General features: G+C 49.7%; 1 protein-coding gene and 1 pseudogene across 2 annotated transcripts in view; one reads left to right on the forward strand and one right to left on the reverse strand.

The window, feature by feature from the left end:
• The window catches only part of LOC144163236 (uncharacterized), a 292766-nt gene that overhangs the window by 200238 nt on the left and 68958 nt on the right, over nucleotides 1–23570 (reverse strand). The window lies entirely within an intron of this gene.
• LOC144163235 (uncharacterized) overlaps nucleotides 1–23570 on the forward strand; it is a 162496-nt pseudogene that overhangs the window by 88647 nt on the left and 50279 nt on the right. Inside the window, exon 2 of the transcript XR_013320871.1 lies at nucleotides 12860–13016. The product of XR_013320871.1 is annotated as an uncharacterized LOC144163235 (transcript). The remainder of the gene's footprint in view (nucleotides 1–12859; nucleotides 13017–23570) is intronic.

A 23570-nucleotide genomic window follows, 5' to 3' on the forward strand; every position in this document is an offset into this window, starting at 1 on the left:
GCTGAAGTCGGAAAACACAAGGAAAATGAAGACGTAGCTTGCAGCTTGTGTGTGTGATTACCAAAACGTTCATTCCTTGATTTCGTTCCGCATTTGAACACAACGATAGTTAAGCGTCCCCTCCGTATCCCCCGCCCTACGTCCTGCGAAATTGCAGTGCCTTTCACATCCTGCTGGGTCCGGTGAGTCCTACCTGTTGTAAGTTCAGACGAACGTCTTTAGCATCTCCTAAGCTGCACAGGATTTTTTTAATTCCCGTACGAGCACTTCTGTTTCTTCCCGACTTGCAGATTATTTCTCGGCTTTATTATCTTCTCTTGGTTCTTGCTACAAGACGTGAGTGTACACATATCTAATGACGCAAAGCCTTGCACTATGCGTAAAATTTTGGCGTGGCTTATATTCTCTTAACAGGCTGAAGTGATTGTCAGGTATTGGGATAATCGCATCCGTGAGACAGATTTTTCTACGTCGGATATATTCCAAACGAGTCCGTATTCATTGTACGCGCTGCAAGACGGAACCAAACTCTCACTGTGCCAGTAACAGGTCTCAACGAGGCGACAATGGACGTCAGTTGTGCCTGACGTGTTGGGAGGTGACAGGGGTGATATTCTGCTGCCCTTGCTGACGCCCGCAAGAGCGGCCAAAAAGCGCGCAGAACCGCGTACCCAGATAGCTTTTGTAGGCGTCCGAGCACTCTACCAAGCCGCAGCTATTATTTGAGGTTTCCTAAGCGTACTCACAGACAGGACCATAACAAGTTGTTTAGGGCACGGAAAGGCAAAAAGAAGCGAAAGAGAACTAAAATGTTCCGTGAGCCCCTAATAGCCGCACAGCGCTCATCCCGTAGACGTCGCGGAGAAGCGGCGGCAGGTGGCGCAGCCATCGCGAAGCTCGAGCCATACACAGCGCTTGCGTGGCACCACCAATGATTCAACCTCATTTTTTGTCAACAGCCTTTGAATGTTGAAATACCCTGCCTGAATCCATAGTTAGCGAACACAATCCTGTGAAACTCAAACAGTTAATAACAGTTCATCTCATTTATTTGTTCTCTAATTGTTGCAGTTTCCTACATGTTCGTTTTATCGCCTTGGACACGGAAATTACATTGGAGTATGCTAAAACGGCTCCGTGGATCAACTTTGCGATGATTTTCGCAGAAAGATGACCGAAAGTGCGTATATACACGTAAAGTTCTATTGCATAGATGGAGGTGTTAAATTAGAAACTGTGCCGGAAAGAATGGGCTAAGGTACCACAGACAACGAGGTCAGGATGAACATGATTGAACAGGCCCTTGTCCTGAAGTGCACACTAACGGGCGGATGATGAGGGCGACGATTATGATGATGACACTTTCATCCCATCAAGCCTACCGTTGTCAGATGGAGCGGGGGAGGTGGGGGGGGGGGGGGTTGGCACATGAGTATCCATGACGTATGGCCCATCGCGCCCGTGAAACCTAAATTTTGTATCCACTGATTTGGAATAACTATAAAATTGAGCGCCAGTAGGCCCCGCCTGCCCAGTTCTCTTAAACGCGACGCCATCAATACGACTTTTCAGCAGCTCTCGAGTGAAAAAGCATCACGTGGCGGCGCGTCCGATGAATGGGATCGTTTTCTGGCTCACTAGGATGTGCCGGCGGAGGATCGTCGGAGAGGACCTTCTCCCCGGCGCCAAGCCGCGCGAGCGCGAGCGCAACTCTCGGGGCGCAACCGATCACGAGCACGCGCCATGAGTCACAAGCCGAGGCCCGTTGGCGAACAAAGCTCGCGGAATCGATGCGCGCCCGGCACGGGACCACCGCGTCGCCGGGGCTCCGGGAGATTTGTTGCCCAGCGAACCGTCCCGCCCGCTTTTGTGCCGCCTTCCCCGCCGCCCGCCGTACGGCTTCTTCCGCGCACTTGCGTGCAGCGCGGTGAAACATGCCTAGTCAGTCGAAGAAGCACCCCGATCGCGGAGCCAAGGTTGTTCGATTAGCGGGCGGGAATGTTTGGCTTTGACGCGACGAACAAACAGGGATCGGTCGGGTCAAGACGTTCGATACAAAATATCGCGTAAGCGGGAGGGGGGCTTGGAATATCGACCGAATGTCGCCGAACCCGGTGTGTGCCCTTGCGACAACAGCAAGGATGGTGTTACGACGTTTCTGTTACGGCAAAGCGGAGGAAGAAATATGGGAAGTGCTTTCGACGGGATGGTACACTAGAAGAGTAAAACCGGTATTGCTTTGTGGCGCTGATTAATGATAACGCAAACGCAGGGATGATCGCCGAACGTAAAAGTGCAACATGGTTATTTTCTACTGCGATAAAGATCAATTCGAGCGCATGTTTTATTCTTATATTGTAATTTTAAACTCGCTTTTGGTAATTATAAACATGTATGGGCATACCCAGCAGTGTGCGGTATACCCGTCTCTGTCTATTTTGGTGTTTTAGGCGAAAAAACAAGTACACATATTTCCGAGAGTATCAAGTTACATTTACCTGATTATTGCAAACCTTTTCGATGATCCTAATGTGCTAAAACGTCGCAAAAATAATGCAATCAAGCATTAAAGAACTGCTTAAACACGTCGCGCACTATCTCGTTGAAAGCTTTCTTGCTGTTGCAGAAACATTTATTTGAGCTGACAAAGAAATAAAATTCAAAGCTTTTTTTAAAAAAGACAAGCAAACATGAAAGACTGGACTGAGGTGTCCGTATAACAGCGATAAAAGGTCACGTTCACCTGGTAAAAGAATCGGCAGATAGTGTTCAGCTTCATTGTCATAACAAGGTTCTGAGTTCTGGCACGCACAGTACGCTCTGCCGGAATTTCGATTCCTAGCCGACAGCAAAAAGTTTCGCTATGTTTGTGACGTTTATAATGCTTAAGAGTCTACGCTGCTTTTTCGACGCTTTATGATAGTCATAAAAAGAGTTTTTGATGCTTTAAATTGCATTGCCTTTTGTTCGAAAGTGCATTCTTTGTTTTGCTATTCTTGTTCATCGCTTTTTGCTTTGTTATTCCACTGGCCTACTCCATACCAGACGCACAGAGCCGCTTCAAGGCCGACGGAAAGAGCTCCCGCACCGGGTCCCCGCCCACGAAACTTATCCTTTCCGTTGCGCTCGCACGAATAGAGACCTAACTAAAGCGTTAACCGCCAGCAGCGACGCGCTGCGGTATCTCCGCCCTACACAGAACAATTGCAACGCAGCCGAGGGTGTGTATCCGTTCAGTCATGTTAGAGATTGCGGCCGCATCTTTTGTTTCGCATTCCGAACCGCAACCAACACTGCACGCAACCGGCCAAAGCCGGGTACGAGCACAATGCGCGGGACGGACCCTGATAAGGGGCCTTTAATAGCCGCGCTCGCGCTTAGGCAACGCCCTCAAGGTTAAACAGGAAGCCTCGTAGGAATTAACCAACCGCAATCCTTCTGTTCTTTTATTAGGACGTGTTACGCGAAACTTCACTCGAGTGGGAGATATTTCTCCGGTCATCTGAGCGAGAAACTCTCAGAGATTATGGAAGGCCGGAGCAACGAGCAAGCGTCCTCATCTCCGAGGTGTTTGTCTCGGACGCTTGGTTCTGATGCTGGCGGCGCCGCTGGCGCGGCGGAGTGCGCCACGCTATCGGTTTATGCGTCCCGAACGGCCACAATGGGCGCAGGGATTCGACGCGGACGCCGCCCCACCGTCGCTGCCGCCGCAAGTGCGACGGCGGGTGGCGGCGGCTCAGTTGCGTGGAAACGAGATTGCTGTTCGCGACACGTGCGATGGCTTCCCGGCACGCAGGACGACAGCACCGCTGTTGTCGCCGTGCAGGAATGCGGGGGTTGGACACCTCTTCTGTTTCCATCGGCGATCCGCTTCCGAAATGTCACCCCCTACTCTCACATGTCGGAGAGGAAAAAGGCCGCCCGGCTTTCTGTACGTTCAAGAGAGGAACGAAAAATAAAACTTCACGCTGTGTTCGTACACCTCGTACGACGCCCAGCGTGCCGCAGATTCTGCCTGTCGGCGAACCGAAGACTGAAAAGTGTTTCTTCTGAATCACCTGGCTTTTTCTGAAAAATGCTCGAGTAACCGCAGATTTGGCTGTTTAACACTGAAGTGGGCGAAAAAAGGGAGAGAGAGAGAGAAAAGAGCGCAGCGTAATAGTACAACTCAAGAGATTACGTTTGTAGGAGGTGCACTGGCTCCCGGAAGAAACGCCGCCGTTGGGCTTGCGTCCCGACGTTTGGCGAGAAACGAAACGCGACGCCTCGCCGACGTACTCCGAAATGACGATAAGGAGTTTACCAGATATTTCCGGCTACTCTTGTGCTGGGAGAAAGGCGATGAGTGTTTTGTGTTTAGAATGACTCGGAAGACAAGAAGCAGGTTGGGCAGACGGAGAGACTTGATGGAGGAGGCCTGTGCGTTAGTTTAGCCTACGCGCTTCTGTCGTGCAGCACTTCCGGCTGTTCCGGTCATACCGGTAGTCGAAAGAAGGATGGGCTTATCGTATTTTCAGGCTTTTCTCTCCAGTCAACTTCCGTTTGATGTGTAGGGGGCGTTTCTGCCACGTTCCATCTGCACACTTGAATGGCGGTATCTTTCTTCAGTTAGTGTTTGAATAGGTAGAAGATGCATTCTCAAAAGCAGGTACTAATACTAAAGTAGTCCCGTTCGAGAAAATTACCTCCGAAGTCGTCAATATATGAGGTTTTTTGATTCGGACCAAAATTAGACATCATGGCCTTCAAGATAAAATACGTATGGTATATCACTGCAAAGTTTAGCAGTCGATTTCTTCGCTTGGTAACACTAGAAACGGTCTGTGCCGCTTCCGCTCAGACGTGGCGCGGCTTGTGCCCGTGCGCCCGAATCTCTCAGAAAAAACAACACCGGAGTTGCCCCGTTTGCCCCGTCAGTGGCAAAGCACAACGCTTTGCCACTGAGCCACCGAGGCGGGTAATACTTACAGCTAAATCTAAGATTAACCAAGTGAAACCAAGACTTCGCCAAGCTAAACCAAGCTTTCGCTTTGCATAGCCCTTTTTAGCTGAGCTAAGCCGGATCCATTTTTAAAATAAATTTTGTTATCGCTAAATACAAAACATATGTTAGTCCAGAATAAGCCTGACATGAGGGCACTTCCAAACTGTCTTCACTGCAGGACACGAACGCTTTGCAGTTTTTTTACCCGGCACGCATATTCCCTCTGGCTGTTTGCCAAGCGAAATTTGGCACTGTCGCTTGGCATCAACAACATCGCGGATTGCGTGTTCTCATCAGTTCACAGCTACTTACTATGCGGGACGGCTGCCAGGTTGCCGACCACAGGACCAATGTGAGCCATTTTTCCTATCGCAAAATATTGGAATTCTCTTAAATTTTGGTGGTTTTACTCGCCGGAGCTACTCCTGTTCTTCGAGGCGAGTCGTGGAGCATTGTAACGAAATACGTTTGTCCACCTGGGAATCTCTAACATGCACCAAAATCTCAACTCACGGGGCTATTCATTTTTGAGATACATTTTTTTCAGCTTCAGGGAATGAATCGCGTCCCTTGTCTCAGCATCACAATGACTTAGCCACTGAGGAAACGCGCGAGGTATCACTCAAATATGTTGCCGTAAAATGTAGCCGCAGTGCAACCAATATGCAAGCAGCGTAGCAGATTATGTAGAGTCATTTTCCAAGCACATAACGGGGTGCCCGCACATTTTGTGAGTCCATAGTTATTAGGCGTACGAACAGTTTCATGGCCTGAAGTTGGGAAGTGCCTACAAGTAAGGCTGCATGTGGACTTTTTTTTCAAAGATGACAGTGTTTCTTGGGCTATGAAACGCAAAAATTTTGTTCCGTCTGCCTGTCTGTCCCCCGATTCAGACAGGCCACCTGGCAAAAAAAAATAATTTCTTGATCAAGACGTTTATATAGGCACATCCTTTCCAAACCAAAAAATATGGTATAGAAGGTATTCGCTGAAAAGTTTTGCTGTCAATTTCATCGCTTGGCAACACTGGAAACTGCCACGGACATGCCGCGGCTGGTGCCACTGCGCCCGCACGCCGGAGAAAGAAAATTTACACCATCTTCCAGCGAGGGGAACCATGGGGTAGATGCGACGCATCGGGGTTTTCCGTTGCATTTCCGTTGTAAGCGTGTCCATTGTTGTTGTGTGTCCATATTTTACGCAGCATGTTCACCCCCGATGCGTCGCATCTACCCCATGGTTCCCCTCGCGGGAAGATGGTGTAAATTTTTATCGGGGTGGCCGGTGCTTGTTACGGTTGCGCCGACCATCGCCATAGCAGGCCTGTTAGTCTCCATTAAAATCATCGGTGGTCATCGGAGGATGTCATCGGCGGAACGGCGGCGGAACGACTGAGCGGAGCGGCGCAGTTACCGCGTTTATATGCAGCGGAATGAGAGAGAGCAGCGCATAGCAGCGCATGCGCATGTGTTAACCGAGCGCAAGCTGCGCGCTAACCCGCACCCACGCACAGCTGGCACGGCGACGGAGCGAGCGCCGGAGAGCGCTAACACGCAGATGGCGCTGCGGTGACAGCGGCGCTAGCGCGCAGCTGGCGCGGCGAGGAGAATGGGGGAGGGATGCGGACTACGCCGGACGACGCCGGAGGGACAAGGCGAGTGAAAGAGATGCGTCACATCTAAAAAAATTACACCATCTTCCCACGTGGAAACCCTGAGGGGATGCAAAGCCGTGGAGTAGTAGCGTGTTAATTGGTTGTTGGAGTAAAGAAACGTGTAGCAGCGTATTAAATGTCTTCTTTATTTATCGAGTAGTGGGACACGTTTTGCGGCTTCTCGTTCTCGAAGAGAGGAATCCGCTGTTCAACGATGGCGTTTCGAAGCGTTGTCACGTTGCCGAACGCCATCTGAATCAGCTACTCGCCGCTGGCGTTTCAAAGCGTCTTCTCGTTCTCGAAGCGAGGAATCCGCTGCTCGATGCTGCCGTTTACGTTCGGCGTCGCGAGCTCTCCTCTGTGCAGCCTTGTCTTCGGAGACACGAAATGAGCCGAGCCGAGCGGCGAGGAGGAGCGGTGATGAGGAGAGTGGCGTTATCACAGCTGGCGTAAAGAGGGGTACGTCGAGGAGAGGTGCGGACGCCGGACGACGGAGGGTCGAATAAAAGATGCTTTTCATCTAAAAATCATCGAAGTGCATCGTCTGCTCCGTTTCAACCCGATTCTCAATGGTGGTGTCAACAGAGATGTTATTAATCGTGCTCACATTGGAGTCGAGGCATTACTTTGCGTTCGGTGGGGTAGTGTTTGGAACGCTACTCCAGGGGCCGTGGCTCAACACCCGTCATGCGCTTAGCACTGACTAGTACCGCCATCCCCCGGAGCCCGACATAACCAGTGACGGCGCACTCACATGGTTTCCTGCATGCGTGCCACGCCGGCGAATACAAGCTATTATGCCGCATACTTGTCAGCATTGTTCAGCCAAAAGATAACACCAGGCATATTTGATGCAAACGGGAAAATACAAAGAGTGCTCCTGGTCGAGCCTAGACCGCTAGGCGGCATTCCATGTCCAAAAGCAACAAAAGGTCCCAGAAGATGGCGCGCAGACAGTGCGAGCGCCAGAAAATTGAATTAACTTAAGCGAACCTCCCAAGAGTTACCGTGCGAAGAGCGACAGTGATGACGGGACGGGAAGAGCTTGAGAAGGCGGCGGGGGAAAGAAGGGAAGCCTTTACCTGTCAGGGACGCAGAATACTATCGTCTTTCGACGACATTTTCTCAGATAGGCGGCCATTTCTTATCTTGCTTCAAAATAAATTTGCCGAAGTCAGAAATCCTAGATCACACGCTTGTGTTCTGTGCGTAAAGGAGTCACCTGACATATTTTTTTATTTAAATGTCTTTTTACGTAATTAAGGCCTGAATGTCTGGAAAATATCATTTAGTGCCAAATCTGGAAGTTTAAAGGGACACTGAAGTGATTTGTAAACATTGCGGGATTACTAGCGCAAATTGTAGTTCGGAGTCCGTAGGCATTGTTTCGACCACTCTGGCCGCGTTTACGCGAATTTATTTAGTAGAAAAATCAATTCTAAAATGCTGTCCTCCTCTCTTTACGCTCGCCCATTTTCTGTGGCGTTTTCGTGTGACGTCAGCAGGAGATGAGCTGGAAAATGGCTGCGCTACTGCACGGTTCGCCGACCAGCCGACCTACCGATCGAGTCAGTTGGCCCAGCGTTTCGTCCGCCGGCCGCCGACGGGTCGTCGCTATACGCTCGCTCAATTGAAACTAAGCCACAACACCTTTGTGAATGAAAGAATGTGCCTTTCCTTACTTTGTTAGTTTGTACACTGTGTCAAACTCAGAGTCCGGGTCGCTCCACACAAGCGCTGCACAAGTGCACATGCGACGCTTCGCTGACTTTACGCTAGTAGGAAATCTAAGGCCAATTGAAGGCGGGAGAAGAGTCAGCGAAGTCAATATAGGTACTAAGAAAATAATATCACCTGAAACTTTTACCGTACAGCGCAAAACTAGGGAGCAGGAAGCACTTTTTGCGCTGGGTAAACAAGCACAGCGGTCAGCAGCACGACCGCACATCTGCGAACGCTTTTCCGTCAAAGAAATGCAATTGCTAGACGTGAGGTATTGTGGAAGTTTGGGGGACGCTTACTGCAGGAGCGCTATACAACAAATAGTCACATAAAGTACTTGAAATGCTTAAAATAAATAAATGTGTAAACTGATTATACATTACAGACCTTATATATCCGGCCCGGCCAGCGCCGGCTCGTGGCCTGGAAGAAATCCAGTCTTGTAAGCCTCGCGGTAAACCTCAAGTAAAAATGGAGCCAGCAGAGAACAAAATGTGTGGTAAAATTCTGCAGTGGATTTCTTCCACCTACGCTGTACGAAGGTCACACTGTTCTAATCCCCAAAAGTAATGATCCTGAAAAACTGCGTAAAGTAGAAGGATATCGTCCCATTTCCTTATATTATAAAGTCTTCGCTAAGATTTTGGCCAACCGTCTTCAAAACGTAATTGAGCTACTAGTTGGTGACCATCAGACATGTGGCATCCGCGGGCGATCTATTCAAACTAACATACACATAGCAAGGTCTATATTGGAGTGTGTTTCGGGTACGTCAGCCCAGGTAGCCTTAGTACAACTAGATTTGGCAAAGGCATTCGATCGCGTCAGTCACCAATTTCTGTTTCGTGCTCTACAGCATGTGAACGCAGGATCTTGGCTTACCGAAGGTATTCAAATATGTTATGCTAATGGCTCGACAAGAGTGATAGTCAACAATCGACTAACCCAACCAATCCACCTTCTTTCATCGGTTCGTCAAGGGTGCCCATTATCACCACTCCTGTTTTGCTTATATCTGGAACCATTGTGCATGCGCATAATAGAGGACATTAATGTTAGAGGGTTCACGCTATCGTCCTTCGAAATGAAAATTTTAGCATATGCCGATGATGTCGCTTTATTTTGTACTGACAAGGCCAGTGTGGAGAATGCTCTTGCCATTACACAAGAATTTTGCGAGGTTTCAGGTGCGGCCCTGAATTTCGAGAAAAGCTGCGGATTTTGGTTAGGAGAATGGGGAACCACACCCGATTGTTTCGCCGGAATCAATTGGAACAGAGACCTAAATTATTTAGGAGTACCCCTCTCGCAGTTTCGCAATACTGACTCGCATTGGTCGGAGCAGGCGGTGAAGCTACAGCGCCAAGTGAATGACTGGCGGGGACGGCAGCTGTCCATCTTTTCTCGTGCTCGGGCGTGTAACACGTTCCTTGTGACCCGACTTCTTTATGTCCTACAGGTGTTACATTGCTCACGACTCAGGATACAGGCTTTTCACCGGATTTTTGCAACCTTCATTTGGTGTTCGCGTAGTGAGCCAATGCGTCGAGATAACCTTTTTCTTCCGGTTGTGCGAGGAGGACTTGGGCTTGTTCATCTGTTTCTTTGGCAGCTTCTTTCTCGTTTATTCTACTTTCGAGATGTTCAACATCCTTTTTTGAAAGCTGTACTGCAAATACGTCTTGCACATTTTCTCCCAGATATTGTGGTGTCTTCGCTGTCTGTGGACGCAGCCCGAAGCCCGCGAGGTTTCCTCAAAGAAGTGGTTGACACAATTCGCTTCTTACAGGCTCGGTTTAGCCTTGAGTACATATTTACTGCTACGCGCGAGTCTATTTCTGATGCCCTGGTTTCTGGGCTTTTTCCCACACCTTTATATCGTGTTCTGTACCTACAGTGTCCGTACCAAGATGTCCACAATAGAGTGTGTAAAATGTGTGTTCCGCCAGGTGTTAAAACATTTTTCTTTAAATTACACACTGGCACGCTCCCTGTTAAAACTTGGATGAAAGATCGGGGTCTGTTTATAGCTTGGTCGACAGACTGTCGGCTCTGTACTCGACCAGAGACAATTGATCACTGCTTTGTAGACTGCAGAGATGCTGTCTTTTTCTGGGACATTCTACAGCGAACGCTCAAAAAAGACATGGATATTACGCCTTTCTCTATCCGGTTTTTGCCATTCGACTATCCTGGTGAGCCACCTTATGACATGTTCGTGTTGATTGGTTTGTACAGTCTGTGGCGATGCCGCTTATGTGATAGGCATGCTGAGCCACCAAGATCAACTAAGTCTTATTTCCGAGAAACTGTGGCATTTGTACATGGTGTGTATAGTTCGCTTGACCAACCACCTGACTGGTTCCCTCTTTTGAACGCTTGTGTGTGTTTGCCTGAATTTTGATGTATATTTGCTTCTCATAACTTCAGGGTATTCTTTTGTTTGCTTGTATTCGTCGTACTGCAACGTCTGAGCGTATTTTCCCATGTAATAAAGAAAAAAAAAAAGCTCGTGGCCTAGCGGTCTGAGGCGCTGGAATTTGTTTTGAAAGTCGCAAGTTCGAATCCCCGAGGGTAGATGTATTTTTTTTTGTAAGTTGATTTTTTCGTATGCGGCGGATGTTTTCTGAACTGAGTTCACCATTTTTGGGCTGTAACGTTCACTGCTCCACGAGCGAGATCGCAGAACGCGCGCATACTGACAATGACGCGCTAGCGAGTTCTCGTTGGCGTGCTGTTGCCACAAGCACCGACTGCTTGCGTGCAGTGGGCCCAGGCCTGAATCAGCACACCCTTGGCCTGGTGCGAACTAGCTTTTTACGAACAGACATGAGTGAGGCAAGCTCCGAATATGCGGGAAAAGCGCATGGCATTTGAGAGTCTGTGGTGACGCGGAGGGCGTTCATCCACTGCGTAGGCCTCGTCTAGTGATTTCTACGATTCCAAGCCGCCCTGGGAGGTTTATCTTAGACATTTGACAGCCGACAACATGGCAGAAGCGCGGTACGGCGATAATTGAGAAATCGAGAATGCCCATCCAACAACGCCATCAGATGTCAAGCATGTTTTACAGAACCGAAACCGAAACTTTTGATTGCTAACCTTGGGCATCGTCCAATCATGGTGCCCCCCCCCTCCTGACGTCACAGCCTTAGTTGGTGCGGCCGCCGCAAACCGCGCATAGTAGTTTTTCTTCTTTCGCGCTTTGTAAAATAATTACCGATTTGTCAACCAGATAAACGATGAATAGTGTGTTAATTTGAGCCAGTCTACACAGTGCAAGCAAAAACGGGAGCTTGACAAATTCACTTCAGTGTCCCTTTAATTTGATATACTCTTTTATTGCACCAAAAAGTTCGCAGCATCACAGGGCTGTTTAGGCATTTAGTTCTGCTGTATAGCGTCCCCAGAAAAAAATGCTAAGAAAAATACCGAGTGAACGTAAGCGTACGCCTCGCGGTGAGCTCTCGGCGCCATACAGGCTTGCACGTGGGGATGCGCCAAGTTATGAGTTCTCAAAAAAAAAAAAAAGAAAGAAAAAACAAGAAAACATTCCGGGCGCAGTTGCGTGTGCGTTTCGTGGGGAGTGCCCGGTGCCGGCCAGCTCGATCTTCGAGGACACTTCGCCCAGCTTTCGTGGCGTAATCTCTCGCGTGTTCTTCTCCTTGCCAGTTCCGGAGCGTTCGCGCTTCAAGTGGGAAGCACAGACGCCGAGTTCGCGCTACAGACGCCCAGTTCGCGAAGCCGCTTGCCTTGGGTTCTAGCGCGTGCGCAGGGGGCGTTTTAATATTTAAGTGTTGTCTCTGAAATACTGGACGCGTTCTGCAGAAGTCGTTGGGTGTGCTTGGGTTGCGAGGAACTTGTTTCTGCCAGTTGAGTAAGCTGAAAATACCCAGATGAGATAGAAAACGTTGGGTGTTTTGTTAGTGCTCAGTGGAAGAAAAAAAACCGTGGTTTATTTCTCTGCCATAAAAATTTAATACACGAAAGTGAAATGTGCAGCGAAATCTGCAGCTCAGCATGATTTGCGGGTTGGCGGCTGTCTTGTGGGTCTGCTTGGCGAGCAACGTCCTGCTGGCGGGTCGCTTCGGCAAAGGTGCACCGGCGTCATTTCCGTGACGGATATGACGTCAGTGAAACCTTGGTGTATACCGACATAAAACACTTTCGTGTGAAAATATAAAACCCGAAAACGAACAACCGCAAGTATGACGTACGCTTTAGTACTAAAGGTTGCTTCTCCGCAAGAAGACCCTGTGTGCAGGGGTGCCCCCTTTACAGGCCACTGGCTCCGTTGCACTGGCGTCGTTTCCGTGACGGATATGACGTCAGTGAAATCTTTGTGTATCCGGGAATAAAACACCGTCGTGTTAAAACTTGATGTTGTAACACTCCACCATCGGGGGTACGATTCTCGTTCGCGCCGAGAATGAGCTTTACGACGCTGTTTCGCCCTCAGCACGGCAATTAAAAGTGAAATGCTTTCCTTCCCGGTGCAGATTCGGGTCGAGGGAACGGCTGCGAGTTCCCGCACCGGTGGCACGGCATGTGGTTCCAGAAGGGCGCGCATCCGGCGATCAGCATCGAGCGCACGCAGATCACCTTCAAGGGCACCTGCGTCCAGGCGGACGGCGACATGTTCCTCATCGAAGACAGGTAACGCGCCTTCTCTCTATAAATGGTATTCACTGAAACGTTTAGCGGTCGACTTCTTTGCTTGGCAACACTGGAAACGGGCACGGACATGGCCGAAGCGCCACTGACATGGTGCGGCTTGTGCCACTGCGCCCGCACGTCGCAGAAAGAAAAACGCCGGCGTGCGTCGTCTGCTGCGTTTAAGCCCAATTCTCAACGGTGGTGTCAACAGAGATGCTATTAATCGCACTCACATTGGAGTCGAGGCATCACTTTGTGTTTGGTGGGGTAGAGTTTGGAACGTCCAACACACATAATGTGCTTAGCACGGACAAGTACCGCCACCCCGCGCAGCACGATTTAACTAGTGATGGCGCACTCACATGGTTACCTGCATGCGTGCCTCGGAAGTGAATACAACCTATACAAGGCACGTCATGCGTGGCTACACCGGGTCTGCGCTGACGATGAAGCACTTAAAAAGAGGTCTATCAGCGGTGAAATTTAAGGGGCAAAGCCCCATAGGGGCTCGGGCTGATAGCGTGTCATGTCGTCGTTGTAACCGTCGTCTCATTTAGTCACGGCACTAAAACACCGGGACACTCGTTTACGCCTCGCGCTACAACGTAACGCGTACTAAACAAATACCGGGACACGCGTTTTCCAACGCCTCGCGCTAGAGAGATTCGTGCTTCAAGGACACGAGACTTGCAGCAAAGCTGTATACCTCTACGCCCCAATGGTTTGATCTCCGTGGACAAAAACGCCTGGGCGCCAAGGATACACTTATACACTGCATGTTTCGCCCCTTCCCAGGTTTCACGTTAGTGGAGATGGCCTGGGATTTTCTTTATCCAAGTTTAATACAAACTTTAAGAATGAAAAAGTTGCTTTTTACGTCGACTTAAATAGTACTTTTCTTTGGAACTACATATTTTAATAGGCTATAGTGTATAAACACTTTCGTTCAAGCAAGGGCGAGACAAGGAAAAGGCAAAACGAACAAGAAATGCTTATATCGTTATTCACGTTCAAAAATGTGCAGAAGTGCCACAATTCATTTTGTGACGTAAATATTTGGGCTACAGCGCATTTTCTGCCCGGCTACGCTGCGATGTCACATCCTAGATTTTACTGCGAGCCGTCGATCTTGTTTCGCACTGAAGTAGCGTTCGGCGACAATAGTGGATGTTCAAAGACACCGGACATCAAATTTTAAAATCTGCTGAGCGCAAGGACGCAGGTTCGATTCCCGGCCACGGCGTCCACAATTCTGATGGGGACAAAAAGCAAAACCGCCCGTGTGTTCGAGATTTCCGCGCACCCGCCGCGGTGGCTCAGTGGCTAAGGCATTGCGCTGCTGAGCACGAGGTCGCGGGTTCGATTCCCGGCCGCGGCGGCCGCTTTTCTGATGGAGGCGAAAAGCAAAAACGCCCGTGTGTACGAGATTTCGGCGCACGTTAAAGATCCCCAGGTGGTCGAAATTAATCCGGAGCCCTCCACTACGGCGCGCCTCATCGCCTGCGTTGCGACGGCGCGTTAAACCCCACAATCAATCAATCAATCAATCAATCAATCAATCAATCAATCAATCAATCAATCAATCAATCAATCAATCAATCAATCAATCAATCAATCAATCAAGATTTCGACGCACGTTAAACGTCCCCAGGTGGTCAAACTTAATCCGGAGCCCTCCACTACGGCGCGCCTCATCGCCTGTGAAGCGTCGGCGCGTTAAACCTCCACAATCAATCAATCAATCAATCAATCAATCAATCAATCAATCAATCAATCAATCAATCAATCAATCAATCAATCAATCAATCAATCAATCAATCAAATCGAACACCAACTGAATAATCGGAGCTCTACGACTCGCCTGAAAAAACTTTTCATATTTACGCCCCCGTAACTGGTGGAGGAGGACTGAAGCGGTTTTTAAGAATCCTACAGGAAACGACCCCGTCGTTCGGGGTAAATCTTCCATTGCTTGCGCCGTGCAAAGTTTTGTTAGATTGCGTTCTATTGCTCGATGTGTCCTGCGATTGGGCAGGGTTGCTATTCCCCAGATCAGTACTTCACGAACCACTCCATGAGTGGCTAGCCCATTTGCCTAACTGGATAAACTCACCACTTGCGCAATCTGCTCCGTCACCAAGAGTAATTAATGGTCCGCCCTGGCGAATGGTGTAACTCTTGTGCCCTTGAGTCGAGCTCATCTTAATACGCAGTTACCAATGGTCCGAGTCATTAAAAGCGAGAAGAAACCATCTTTTCACGCCTTTCGTAACTCTTCTGCGCAATCCGAATTCCTGCCGAACGCCGCTCACACTACCCCAAACATTTCGACACCGCCCAAAGGGTTAAATGTTTGCCGCGTGGGAGGCGCTGTCGGCACCGGCGTCTCGGATCCCTGCGGTCGTTTTTAAGTGCAGAGCACTTTATGGGCTCGCCTTGTCGTCGTAGCTCGCTAACGGTCGATGCGACTGCCGGTATCAGGCGGCGCAGCGAGATAACGAACCCAAATAGACCCTTATGCACCGTCGTCAGGAAGTCACGATGAGGCTTCGAAAACTACGCGGTTTAAATAGTCATGACTGTTCGAACCTCGTGAAGCGCTGGCGCTTGTCATACATCTCCCCATTGTTTAGGGGAAAAAAAAACTGCAGGTACAATTCAGGCAGAATCTGTGTATATAACCGGCAGCCCCCATGTTCATTTAATTAGGAACGCTCGTTGGGTTGGTTTTTTCAATAGTAAGCGAAAAAAAGCGACCACGCAAGAAAACAAATGGCGCGTTCCAAATGCCGCAGAAAGGCTCCAGCCGCGCAAGGAAAAAATTTCGTGTTCGAAATGACGCAAAACGTATTTCAGCATACGAAATAAAAGCAAGCACAAAATGAACAGAACTCCCGCTGGCGCAGTTTCAGGCAGAGGGCGCGCGAGTACTGCGAAGGCGGGAAATTTGAAATGCATTGGGTGGCAGCGATGCGATGGGATGCGATTTTTATGGGTGGGGGGAAGAGGGGGGAAAAGGTCCCGAAACTGTCTGGCGTGGGGTGCCGCAGTGAGCGAATAACGGCGCTGCAGCCCATTATGGCGAATCCCTGCCCTGCACTTCCGACAGCTTTCACATTTAGTGAAACGGCTTTAATTTTTCCAGTCTGGTCACTGCTAGACGTTCACTGTTGACAATGTGCGTAGTGCGGATTAGGGGAGCGACTAATTAGTGCGCGACAAAAACCCCGCGTACACAGCGTACACAAGTTAGGGTCCAAGAGGTCACGAAATTTTCTGGTCCAGGGAAAGGGGGGGGGGGGGGGGGGGGAATTAAGAACGGTACACTTACTCTGCCTATTATCCTGTATCGGCTACCGAAATGATTTTCTGTCGCAAGTGATCCGCCCTCTTAGGTAGCACGAATTCGGCGTCTGCTCATTCAACCCAACGAACAGTCATAATGTAGTGCCCCTGAAGAAAATAAAAATGGCTAGTGTCATCGTAACAAACCTTAGGTCCGAGGATAATTTAAGGACAGCTAAGAAGGGCTTCGATCTGCTTACTACGCTTTCTGCTGCTGCTCAGGTCATGAAACCCCAAAGTCATAGAAGCCGTGGCGGTCAAAAGGGACGGGGAAGATCGAGAGGTTTCATGTGAGCACATCAAAAAATGTATAAAAAGCAAGTCCAATATAGCTGCACCCTAAAAAATATTTTAACCTAATCTAAAGGTTAGAGTACTCAATGCATTCTGAAGTTCGTCTTTATAGGTTTAAATCACGCCCTGTCTTTTTTTTTCCTTCCTTTATGCTGTTCGCGTTTTTTGTGTGGTTGTATGCCCCCCTACGAAAGAGAATTACTCGCATACCATTTGCAGGCGTGCTTCGACGGTAGTTGCCTTCACTCTAGAATCTATTGCACCAACACTGTGTTTGGACGCTACCAAGGCAAATGGAACGTACGCCGGAACATTCATTGTCACCCTCCGTGACTTCATGCTTTATTCTTCGCAACCTTGGCCACGGAAGACCATTAAGAACGTCAGTAGCACTATCACTGACTGCCCGCGTCGTACGTATCCGTGGAGGTAGCTCCGCGAGCTTGCGTAACACCCAGCTCCCGTACCTTGTGCAACCACTCTAATGATTGTTCGCGTTCGTTTCGGTGGCACCGCGCCGTTCGACAGAAAGATTAACGACGCTGCTTGACCACTGGAAATCAGGCGCCCATTATTTTCCCATTCTCTCTGCACGAATACTTCGAGCATGCCCCCGGCTAGGGCGTGTGTTTAATCGGAGTTTGAAAACTTTCAGCTGAAGCCAGGATCTCTTAACCAGACGGCTAAGAACGTGGGCTCAATTCCCGGCCGCGGCCGCCGCTTTTCGTTGCGAAGCCCCTTAGGGGCTGGGGCTGTTGTCGTATCCTATCGTCGTAATCGTCGTCGTAATGGTCGTATCACGTATTCCCGGTACTAAAACACCGGGAAACTCGTTTACGCCTCACGCTTGAACGTAAAGCGTTCTAAAAAACACCGGGAAACTTGTTTAGCCTCGCGCTAGAACGTAACTCGTACTAAAAAAACTGTGGTTGATTTCTATTTCATAGGAATCGGTAATACATGAAAGTGAAATGTGCAGCGAAATCTGCAGCTGAGCATGATTTGCAGGTTGGCGGCTGTCTTGTAGGTCTGCTTGGCGAGCAACGTCCTGCTGGCGGGTCGCTTTGGCAAAGGTGTACCGGCGTCATTTCCGTGACGGATATGACGTCAGTGAAACCTTGCTGTATACCGGCATAAAACACTCTCGTGTGAAAATATAAAACCCCAAAACGAACAACCCCAAGTATAACGTATGCTTTAGTACTGAAGATTGCTTCCCCTAAAGATGACCCTGTGTGCAGAGGTGCACCCTTTACAGGCTTCTGGCTCCGTTGTACTGGCGTCATTTCCGTGACGGATATTACGTTAGTGAAATCTTTCTGTATCCGGGAATAAAACACTTTCGTGCGAAAAACACCTGGACACTCGTTTACGCCTTGCTCTAGAACGCTTCGGGCTTCAAAGACAAGTACCTTTACAGCAAAGCTGAACAACCTCTACCCTCCAACGGTTTCATCTCCGTTGGCAAAAGCACCAAGGCGCCAGGAATGGACTTATACAATGCATGCTTCGCCCCGACGCGGGTTTCACGTTAGTGGAGATGGCCCGGAATTTTTTTTAGATTGAAGCGAAGAGGTAAAACGCCCGTGTGTCAAGATCTTGGTGCACATCAAAGATACCCAGGTGGTCGAAATTAATCCGGCGCCCTACACTATATATACTGCGCGCCACATAGCCCAGGTGTAGTTTTGGTGCTTTGAACACTTAAAATTTTAGTTCAAACAGACAGTGTGTGTGTGGGGGGGGGGGGGGGGGGGAGGTATAGTGGCGAGTGTCGAATAAATTCTCCTCATGTTCCAAAAGTTAGCTGGCTGTTAGCTAAGGTATAAGAGCTCACATCGGTTGATTGATTGATTGATTGATTGTAGGGTTTAACGCGCCTACGCAACGCAGGCGATGAGGCGGGCCGTAGTGGAAGGCTCCGGATTAATTTTTGACTACCTGGGGATCTTTAAATTGCGCCGAAATCTCGTACACACGGGCATTTTTGCTTTTCGCCTTCATCAGAAAAGCGGCCGCCGCGGCCGGGAATCGAACCCGCGATTATAAGGGGCTCACATGGCTTGCTTAACAGGCCGTATACCGGAAATTTATCCTAAGGATGGCTAAACTCACTTTCGCAGACACAAAAAGTATTTGTTTGGTTGCGTATACTGACCGGCCGCGCAGCACGCTGTTGTTGGACATTTAATGCAACGTGTACCTAGGACAGATGGCGAAGGACGCATCCACCATTTCTGTGCATTTTGTGAGCACATTAAGTTCGATTCAACACGCGTGCTACGTAGACCAGTACCATCAGTGACGATAAACGATAGAAGAAAAGGGGGGATTATTTAGTTGTCGACGGGCTTTGAATGGTAAGTTTTGTTTGGAATGCGTACTTGCTTTAGACCCCGCTATCGTTTAGAGAGGCCTCGGACCTTTCTTATTGGGTTAAAGTGCATTCGTTCATTCGTAGCAATAATGACTGCCAAATAGTCCTCTTTCCAACTTAACCAAAATTGAATCGATGTTTCTCTAATATCGTGGCGCGCGGGCAATGCACGAAACGCGTGTCGTGACTGGTAATCGATGAGGCCTACGCAGTAGGCCTCGTTCTACTAATAGTCCCGGACTGCCCCCGAGAAGGCCAGGGGTGCAAACATACGTTTTCAGCATGCCCGTTGCCGCTTACTGCCTGAGGGGGGTTCTGGTGCTCCCCGAGGTCTATGTTGGACTAACAAATCGATTACTCCCATCGTGAGCGCGAGTTTGGCCGACCCTTATTATGACGATGCTGTCGATCGCTGGCCATTTGGTGGGTAGGCAGAAGTCGGCGATTGGAAGGGCATCATTCAAGTGGTACCGACATCAACCATGCGCTGGTAGATGACGCGACGACGAGTTTTAATGGGCTCTAGAACATATTGGGTAACATTGTGTCACCAACAGCGTGTGATCAGTATAAAAAAGCATACAGAAACCAAAACTGACCATTTAGAGTGGGCCACCAAGCGTGAAGGTCAACGTTTAATCGCAATAAATTGTCACTCGAGCTTGTGGTCTTGCAAAATATTCCCGGCTGCAGAAAGATTTCTGTTAGCTTCCATGCTCTTCATAATGGCGTGAACCAAGCCTCCTGACTTGCTTATTTATGTTTTCTTAACAGTGCCTAGTCGCGTCTGGTTATCGTATATTGTGTTCCAAGCGAAGCGCGTCTCTACTCCTCCTTTTGTACCCTGCACCGCCAATCTCATTTTGATAGGGAAGGGGCGTTGAGTTGAGGTCGCTTTCCCAGACTGTTATTGTTTTATCTAGCATATTCTCGTCTACATCGATGTTTCTAGTAAGGCCGGGTTCAGATTGTGGTCGCAACTATCGTAATATCTTTAAAGAATGACGTCATCTCACGTCTCAGCGAACCGAACTGCGTGAAACACCGTTTTAAATGCAGAGCATTTCTTTAACTCACGATGTCACCCGTTCTAGGCGTCCGTAGTAGTCCGCATCGCTCGCTACACTATATAAAAAAATAATACTTACCGGCGCCTGGTTTCGATCCCACGACCCTGCGGGCGGAACGCAATGTACATGGTGCTCTACCCACTGCGCCACAAAGCCGACACAGAATGGAAGGCTACGAACGCGCCTTATATCCTTGACTCATTCAAACTACGTCAAGAAGCTGCTGATACAACGCATTCACTACCTGTGGGCGGAACGCGAGGTACATGGTGCTCTTCCCACTGCGCCACAAAACCGACACAGAATGAAAGGCTACGAACGCGCCTTATATCCTTGACTCATTCAAACTACGTCAAGAAGCTGCTGATACAACGCATTCACTACCACCAACTCCCCAAACGCTAAACGTTAACGCAATACACCCACCCCCTATGCGACGCATTTACTCGAGTCCCCCTCGCGGGGAGATGGGCCTTTAAATTTTTTTTCTTTACGTCCATAGCGCACGGTACGGCTGTTACGTCGGTAGTCTGATCATAGCGTAACTAGAGCGTTGCAAACGAATCAGAGCCCCCTTGTTAAGAGAAAGATGGTTACAACGCGAAGCTTTCGTGCATGCAACCTGAGTCGAAGGAAAAGTCCAAAATGCAAACTGCTTCCACCATGTCGGAATGGAATGGCGCAATCGGATAGACGTCGGCGTCATGACGCGAGGAACCCAGGTTCGATTCCGGTCACGGGAAACGTTTTTTCTCGAGACGCTCGATGTGCCTTCTCCTAGCATCTCCATCGTATTGTGAAACCAGAAGTGTAAAGTTGGCCTTCCTGCAGTGCGCTTCCGCTTTTCGACGCCATCAGTGAGGCATAGTAATGTTCGCTTTAATAAATGCGGGCAGAGGACACGCCGCGGAAATCGCTTCGCCGACATTCGTCGGTGCATGCCATTCGCTGAATGTTTCTCGACGTTCGTGCGGTAATAGCGGAGTTGTATGTCGAGCCTGTTCGGCCGTCTGCTGTCGGTCGTGCGTCACGCAGGAGTAGGAGCATGTTCCCATACCCACCGACAGAGGGCGGAGTGGTCTCAACGCTGCTGACAACCTCGCAGATACCGCTTCCAAGACTCACCGATAGAGGGCGCAGTGGTCTCGCAGATGTTAGTTCCTCTCCCTCCCACTAGGGGAGCCTCCCGCCGCTGACATTTACCTGCCGATTCCGTTGCGCGAACAGCAGAATTTGCGCGGCGACGGCGCTGCCGTTCTTGGGCGAGCGCCCGTTGACGTTCAAGCCGACACAAGAGGACCACAGCTCCGCTGTTTCACAGGATATTTAACACTTGTGGAACTGGGTTTGATTTTATAGCGTAAGCTACACTGGCCGAGGTTGAGCAGTTTCTCGTGGACCTTGAAGAGCCGTGCTGCGCAAGCGCGAGGAGCATTGGATTGGATTGCATTGGGTTGGATTTGGATTGGATTGGATTGTATTAAATTGGATTTCAATTGGAGTACGGATGTGTAGAGAATTGGGTCTGCACATTCGCCGGTCTGCTCATTCCAGAGGAGTGACGTCATAGAGCCGCGGCAGTCGCACTGGCGCCGGCGCCTGCCCAGCTGTGCGCCTCCGTTGCGCAGTAGCCAAGTCTGACGCTGCGCCGGAGCCGCTTGATAGCCGTTTCACGTGGCTCTTGGAGAGCCGTGCTGCGCATGCGCGAGGAGCAGTGACTGGACTGGACTGGACTGGACTGGACTGGACTGGACCATGCCGGACCGGACCGGACCGGACCGGACCGGACCGGACCGGACCGGACTGGATTGGACTGGATTGGACTGGACTGGACTGGACTGGATTGGACTGGACTGGACTGGACTGGATTGGACTGGACTGGACTGGACTGGACTGGACTGGACTGGATTGGATTGGATTGAATTGGATTGGATTGGATCGGATCGGCTTGGGTTGCATTGGAAATCGTTTTAGGATCAGTAACCATGATAATCAGTTAATCCTAGTCAACCCGCAAACCTAAGAATAACCAGCTGAACCTTAGCGCACGCTACGTATATCCTGGCATAGCGGAGCTAAGCCACTGCTAATTTTTTAACACTGGGTGGAACTGGGTTTAATTTTATGCAAGCTTTTTGCTGAGAACAAGTTCAAAACCTTGCTCCACAAAGAACGCTTCGCCATCCTTGAGCATGCGACAATATTTCGCCATTCCGTTATTATCTAAGTGCTGTAGGTCATCGTGCACTGAAAATAAGGTCCGACCCTTTGAAACCCGGTCTTTGTGAATCATCTGGTCTGACATCGTTCGCAGCCAAACCTCACGTCCAGCTCACACCCGGTGAGCCCTGCGCACCTCGCCGAAAAAACTGGGCCCCGAAGGTATCCTTTCTGCCGCTCAAAACTGCTTTAATGTCGTCAAGCTAGAAGAATGGTCTTGATCTCGCGAAAGAAAACAAATAAGGTATAAACCGTAGTTGCTGCATCAGCTAATGCCTACGTTGCTTGACGTTAAGATGGATGCGCAGCAAAGACAAATGCAATACACCGATTCCTTTTAGCAACGTCCTCCTCTCCATCACCATCATCATCGTCACCATCATCATCACCGTCGTCGTCGTCGACGTTGTCTTCGTCATCATCATTTGTACCCCAGCCTTATTGGCTGTACTCTCTTGAGGTCGTCGAAGGAAGGTTATTTAACTGAAAATGATTTCTCCGAGCCACATTTCAGTAATTTAATGCCCGGAAAAACGGAACGGATGAACGGACATTTACGAAAAAGCGCGTTGCGTTCGAGTCCGCAGTTACTGCGTCTGGGGTGACTATAGTTTCCGCCTTTGGGCTAAGCAGCATATTGCCGCGAACCATGCATTGGGTTTGTTTATTTATGTTTTGTTTTTGCCGACCGGCTGCGCCGGGCTGTGTTATCTGTGTTATCCGTAAGAGAAGCGCGTGTTCCATTCTTTATTTTTTATGCCGCACGTGTTATCTTTGATAGGGAGAGCGTTTAAAATTAACGTCACCAGCCTAGAATAATCTTTTAAGTGCGAATGCACTTCTTAAGCGAGCCTGAATCGTCCGCCGCCGTCGTCCGCATAGCAACAGCTGCGGGTGCGCGCGCTCCTCGTCTTCCCTAGCAACGGGGGGAGATGGGCGCGCGCTACTCTCCTCCTCCTCTCTCCGCTCAGTGACTGCGGGTGTTGGGCGCCTCCTCCACTTCGGGCGGGATAGCTCTCGCTCGCGTAGCGGGCGCTCCGCATTCCGACGTGTGAGGGCGCTCGTGTAGCCCTCGCCGTAACGGCGGGCGCTACAAACCTCCTCCTCTCTCCGCTCAGTGACTGCGGGTGTTGGGCGCCTCCTCTCCACTTCGGGCGGGAGAGCTCTCGCTCGCGTAGCGGGCGCTCCGCATTCCGACGCGTGAGGGCGCTCGTGTAGCGGCCGCGTGGCGCGGGAGGGTATTAGTCG

Source organism: Haemaphysalis longicornis, unplaced genomic scaffold (genome assembly GCF_048455015.1).
Source record: "Haemaphysalis longicornis isolate Haplotype H1 unplaced genomic scaffold, Haemaphysalis longicornis Haplotype H1 scaffold_12, whole genome shotgun sequence".
In the NCBI taxonomy this organism is placed as follows: domain Eukaryota; kingdom Metazoa; phylum Arthropoda; class Arachnida; order Ixodida; family Ixodidae; genus Haemaphysalis; species Haemaphysalis longicornis.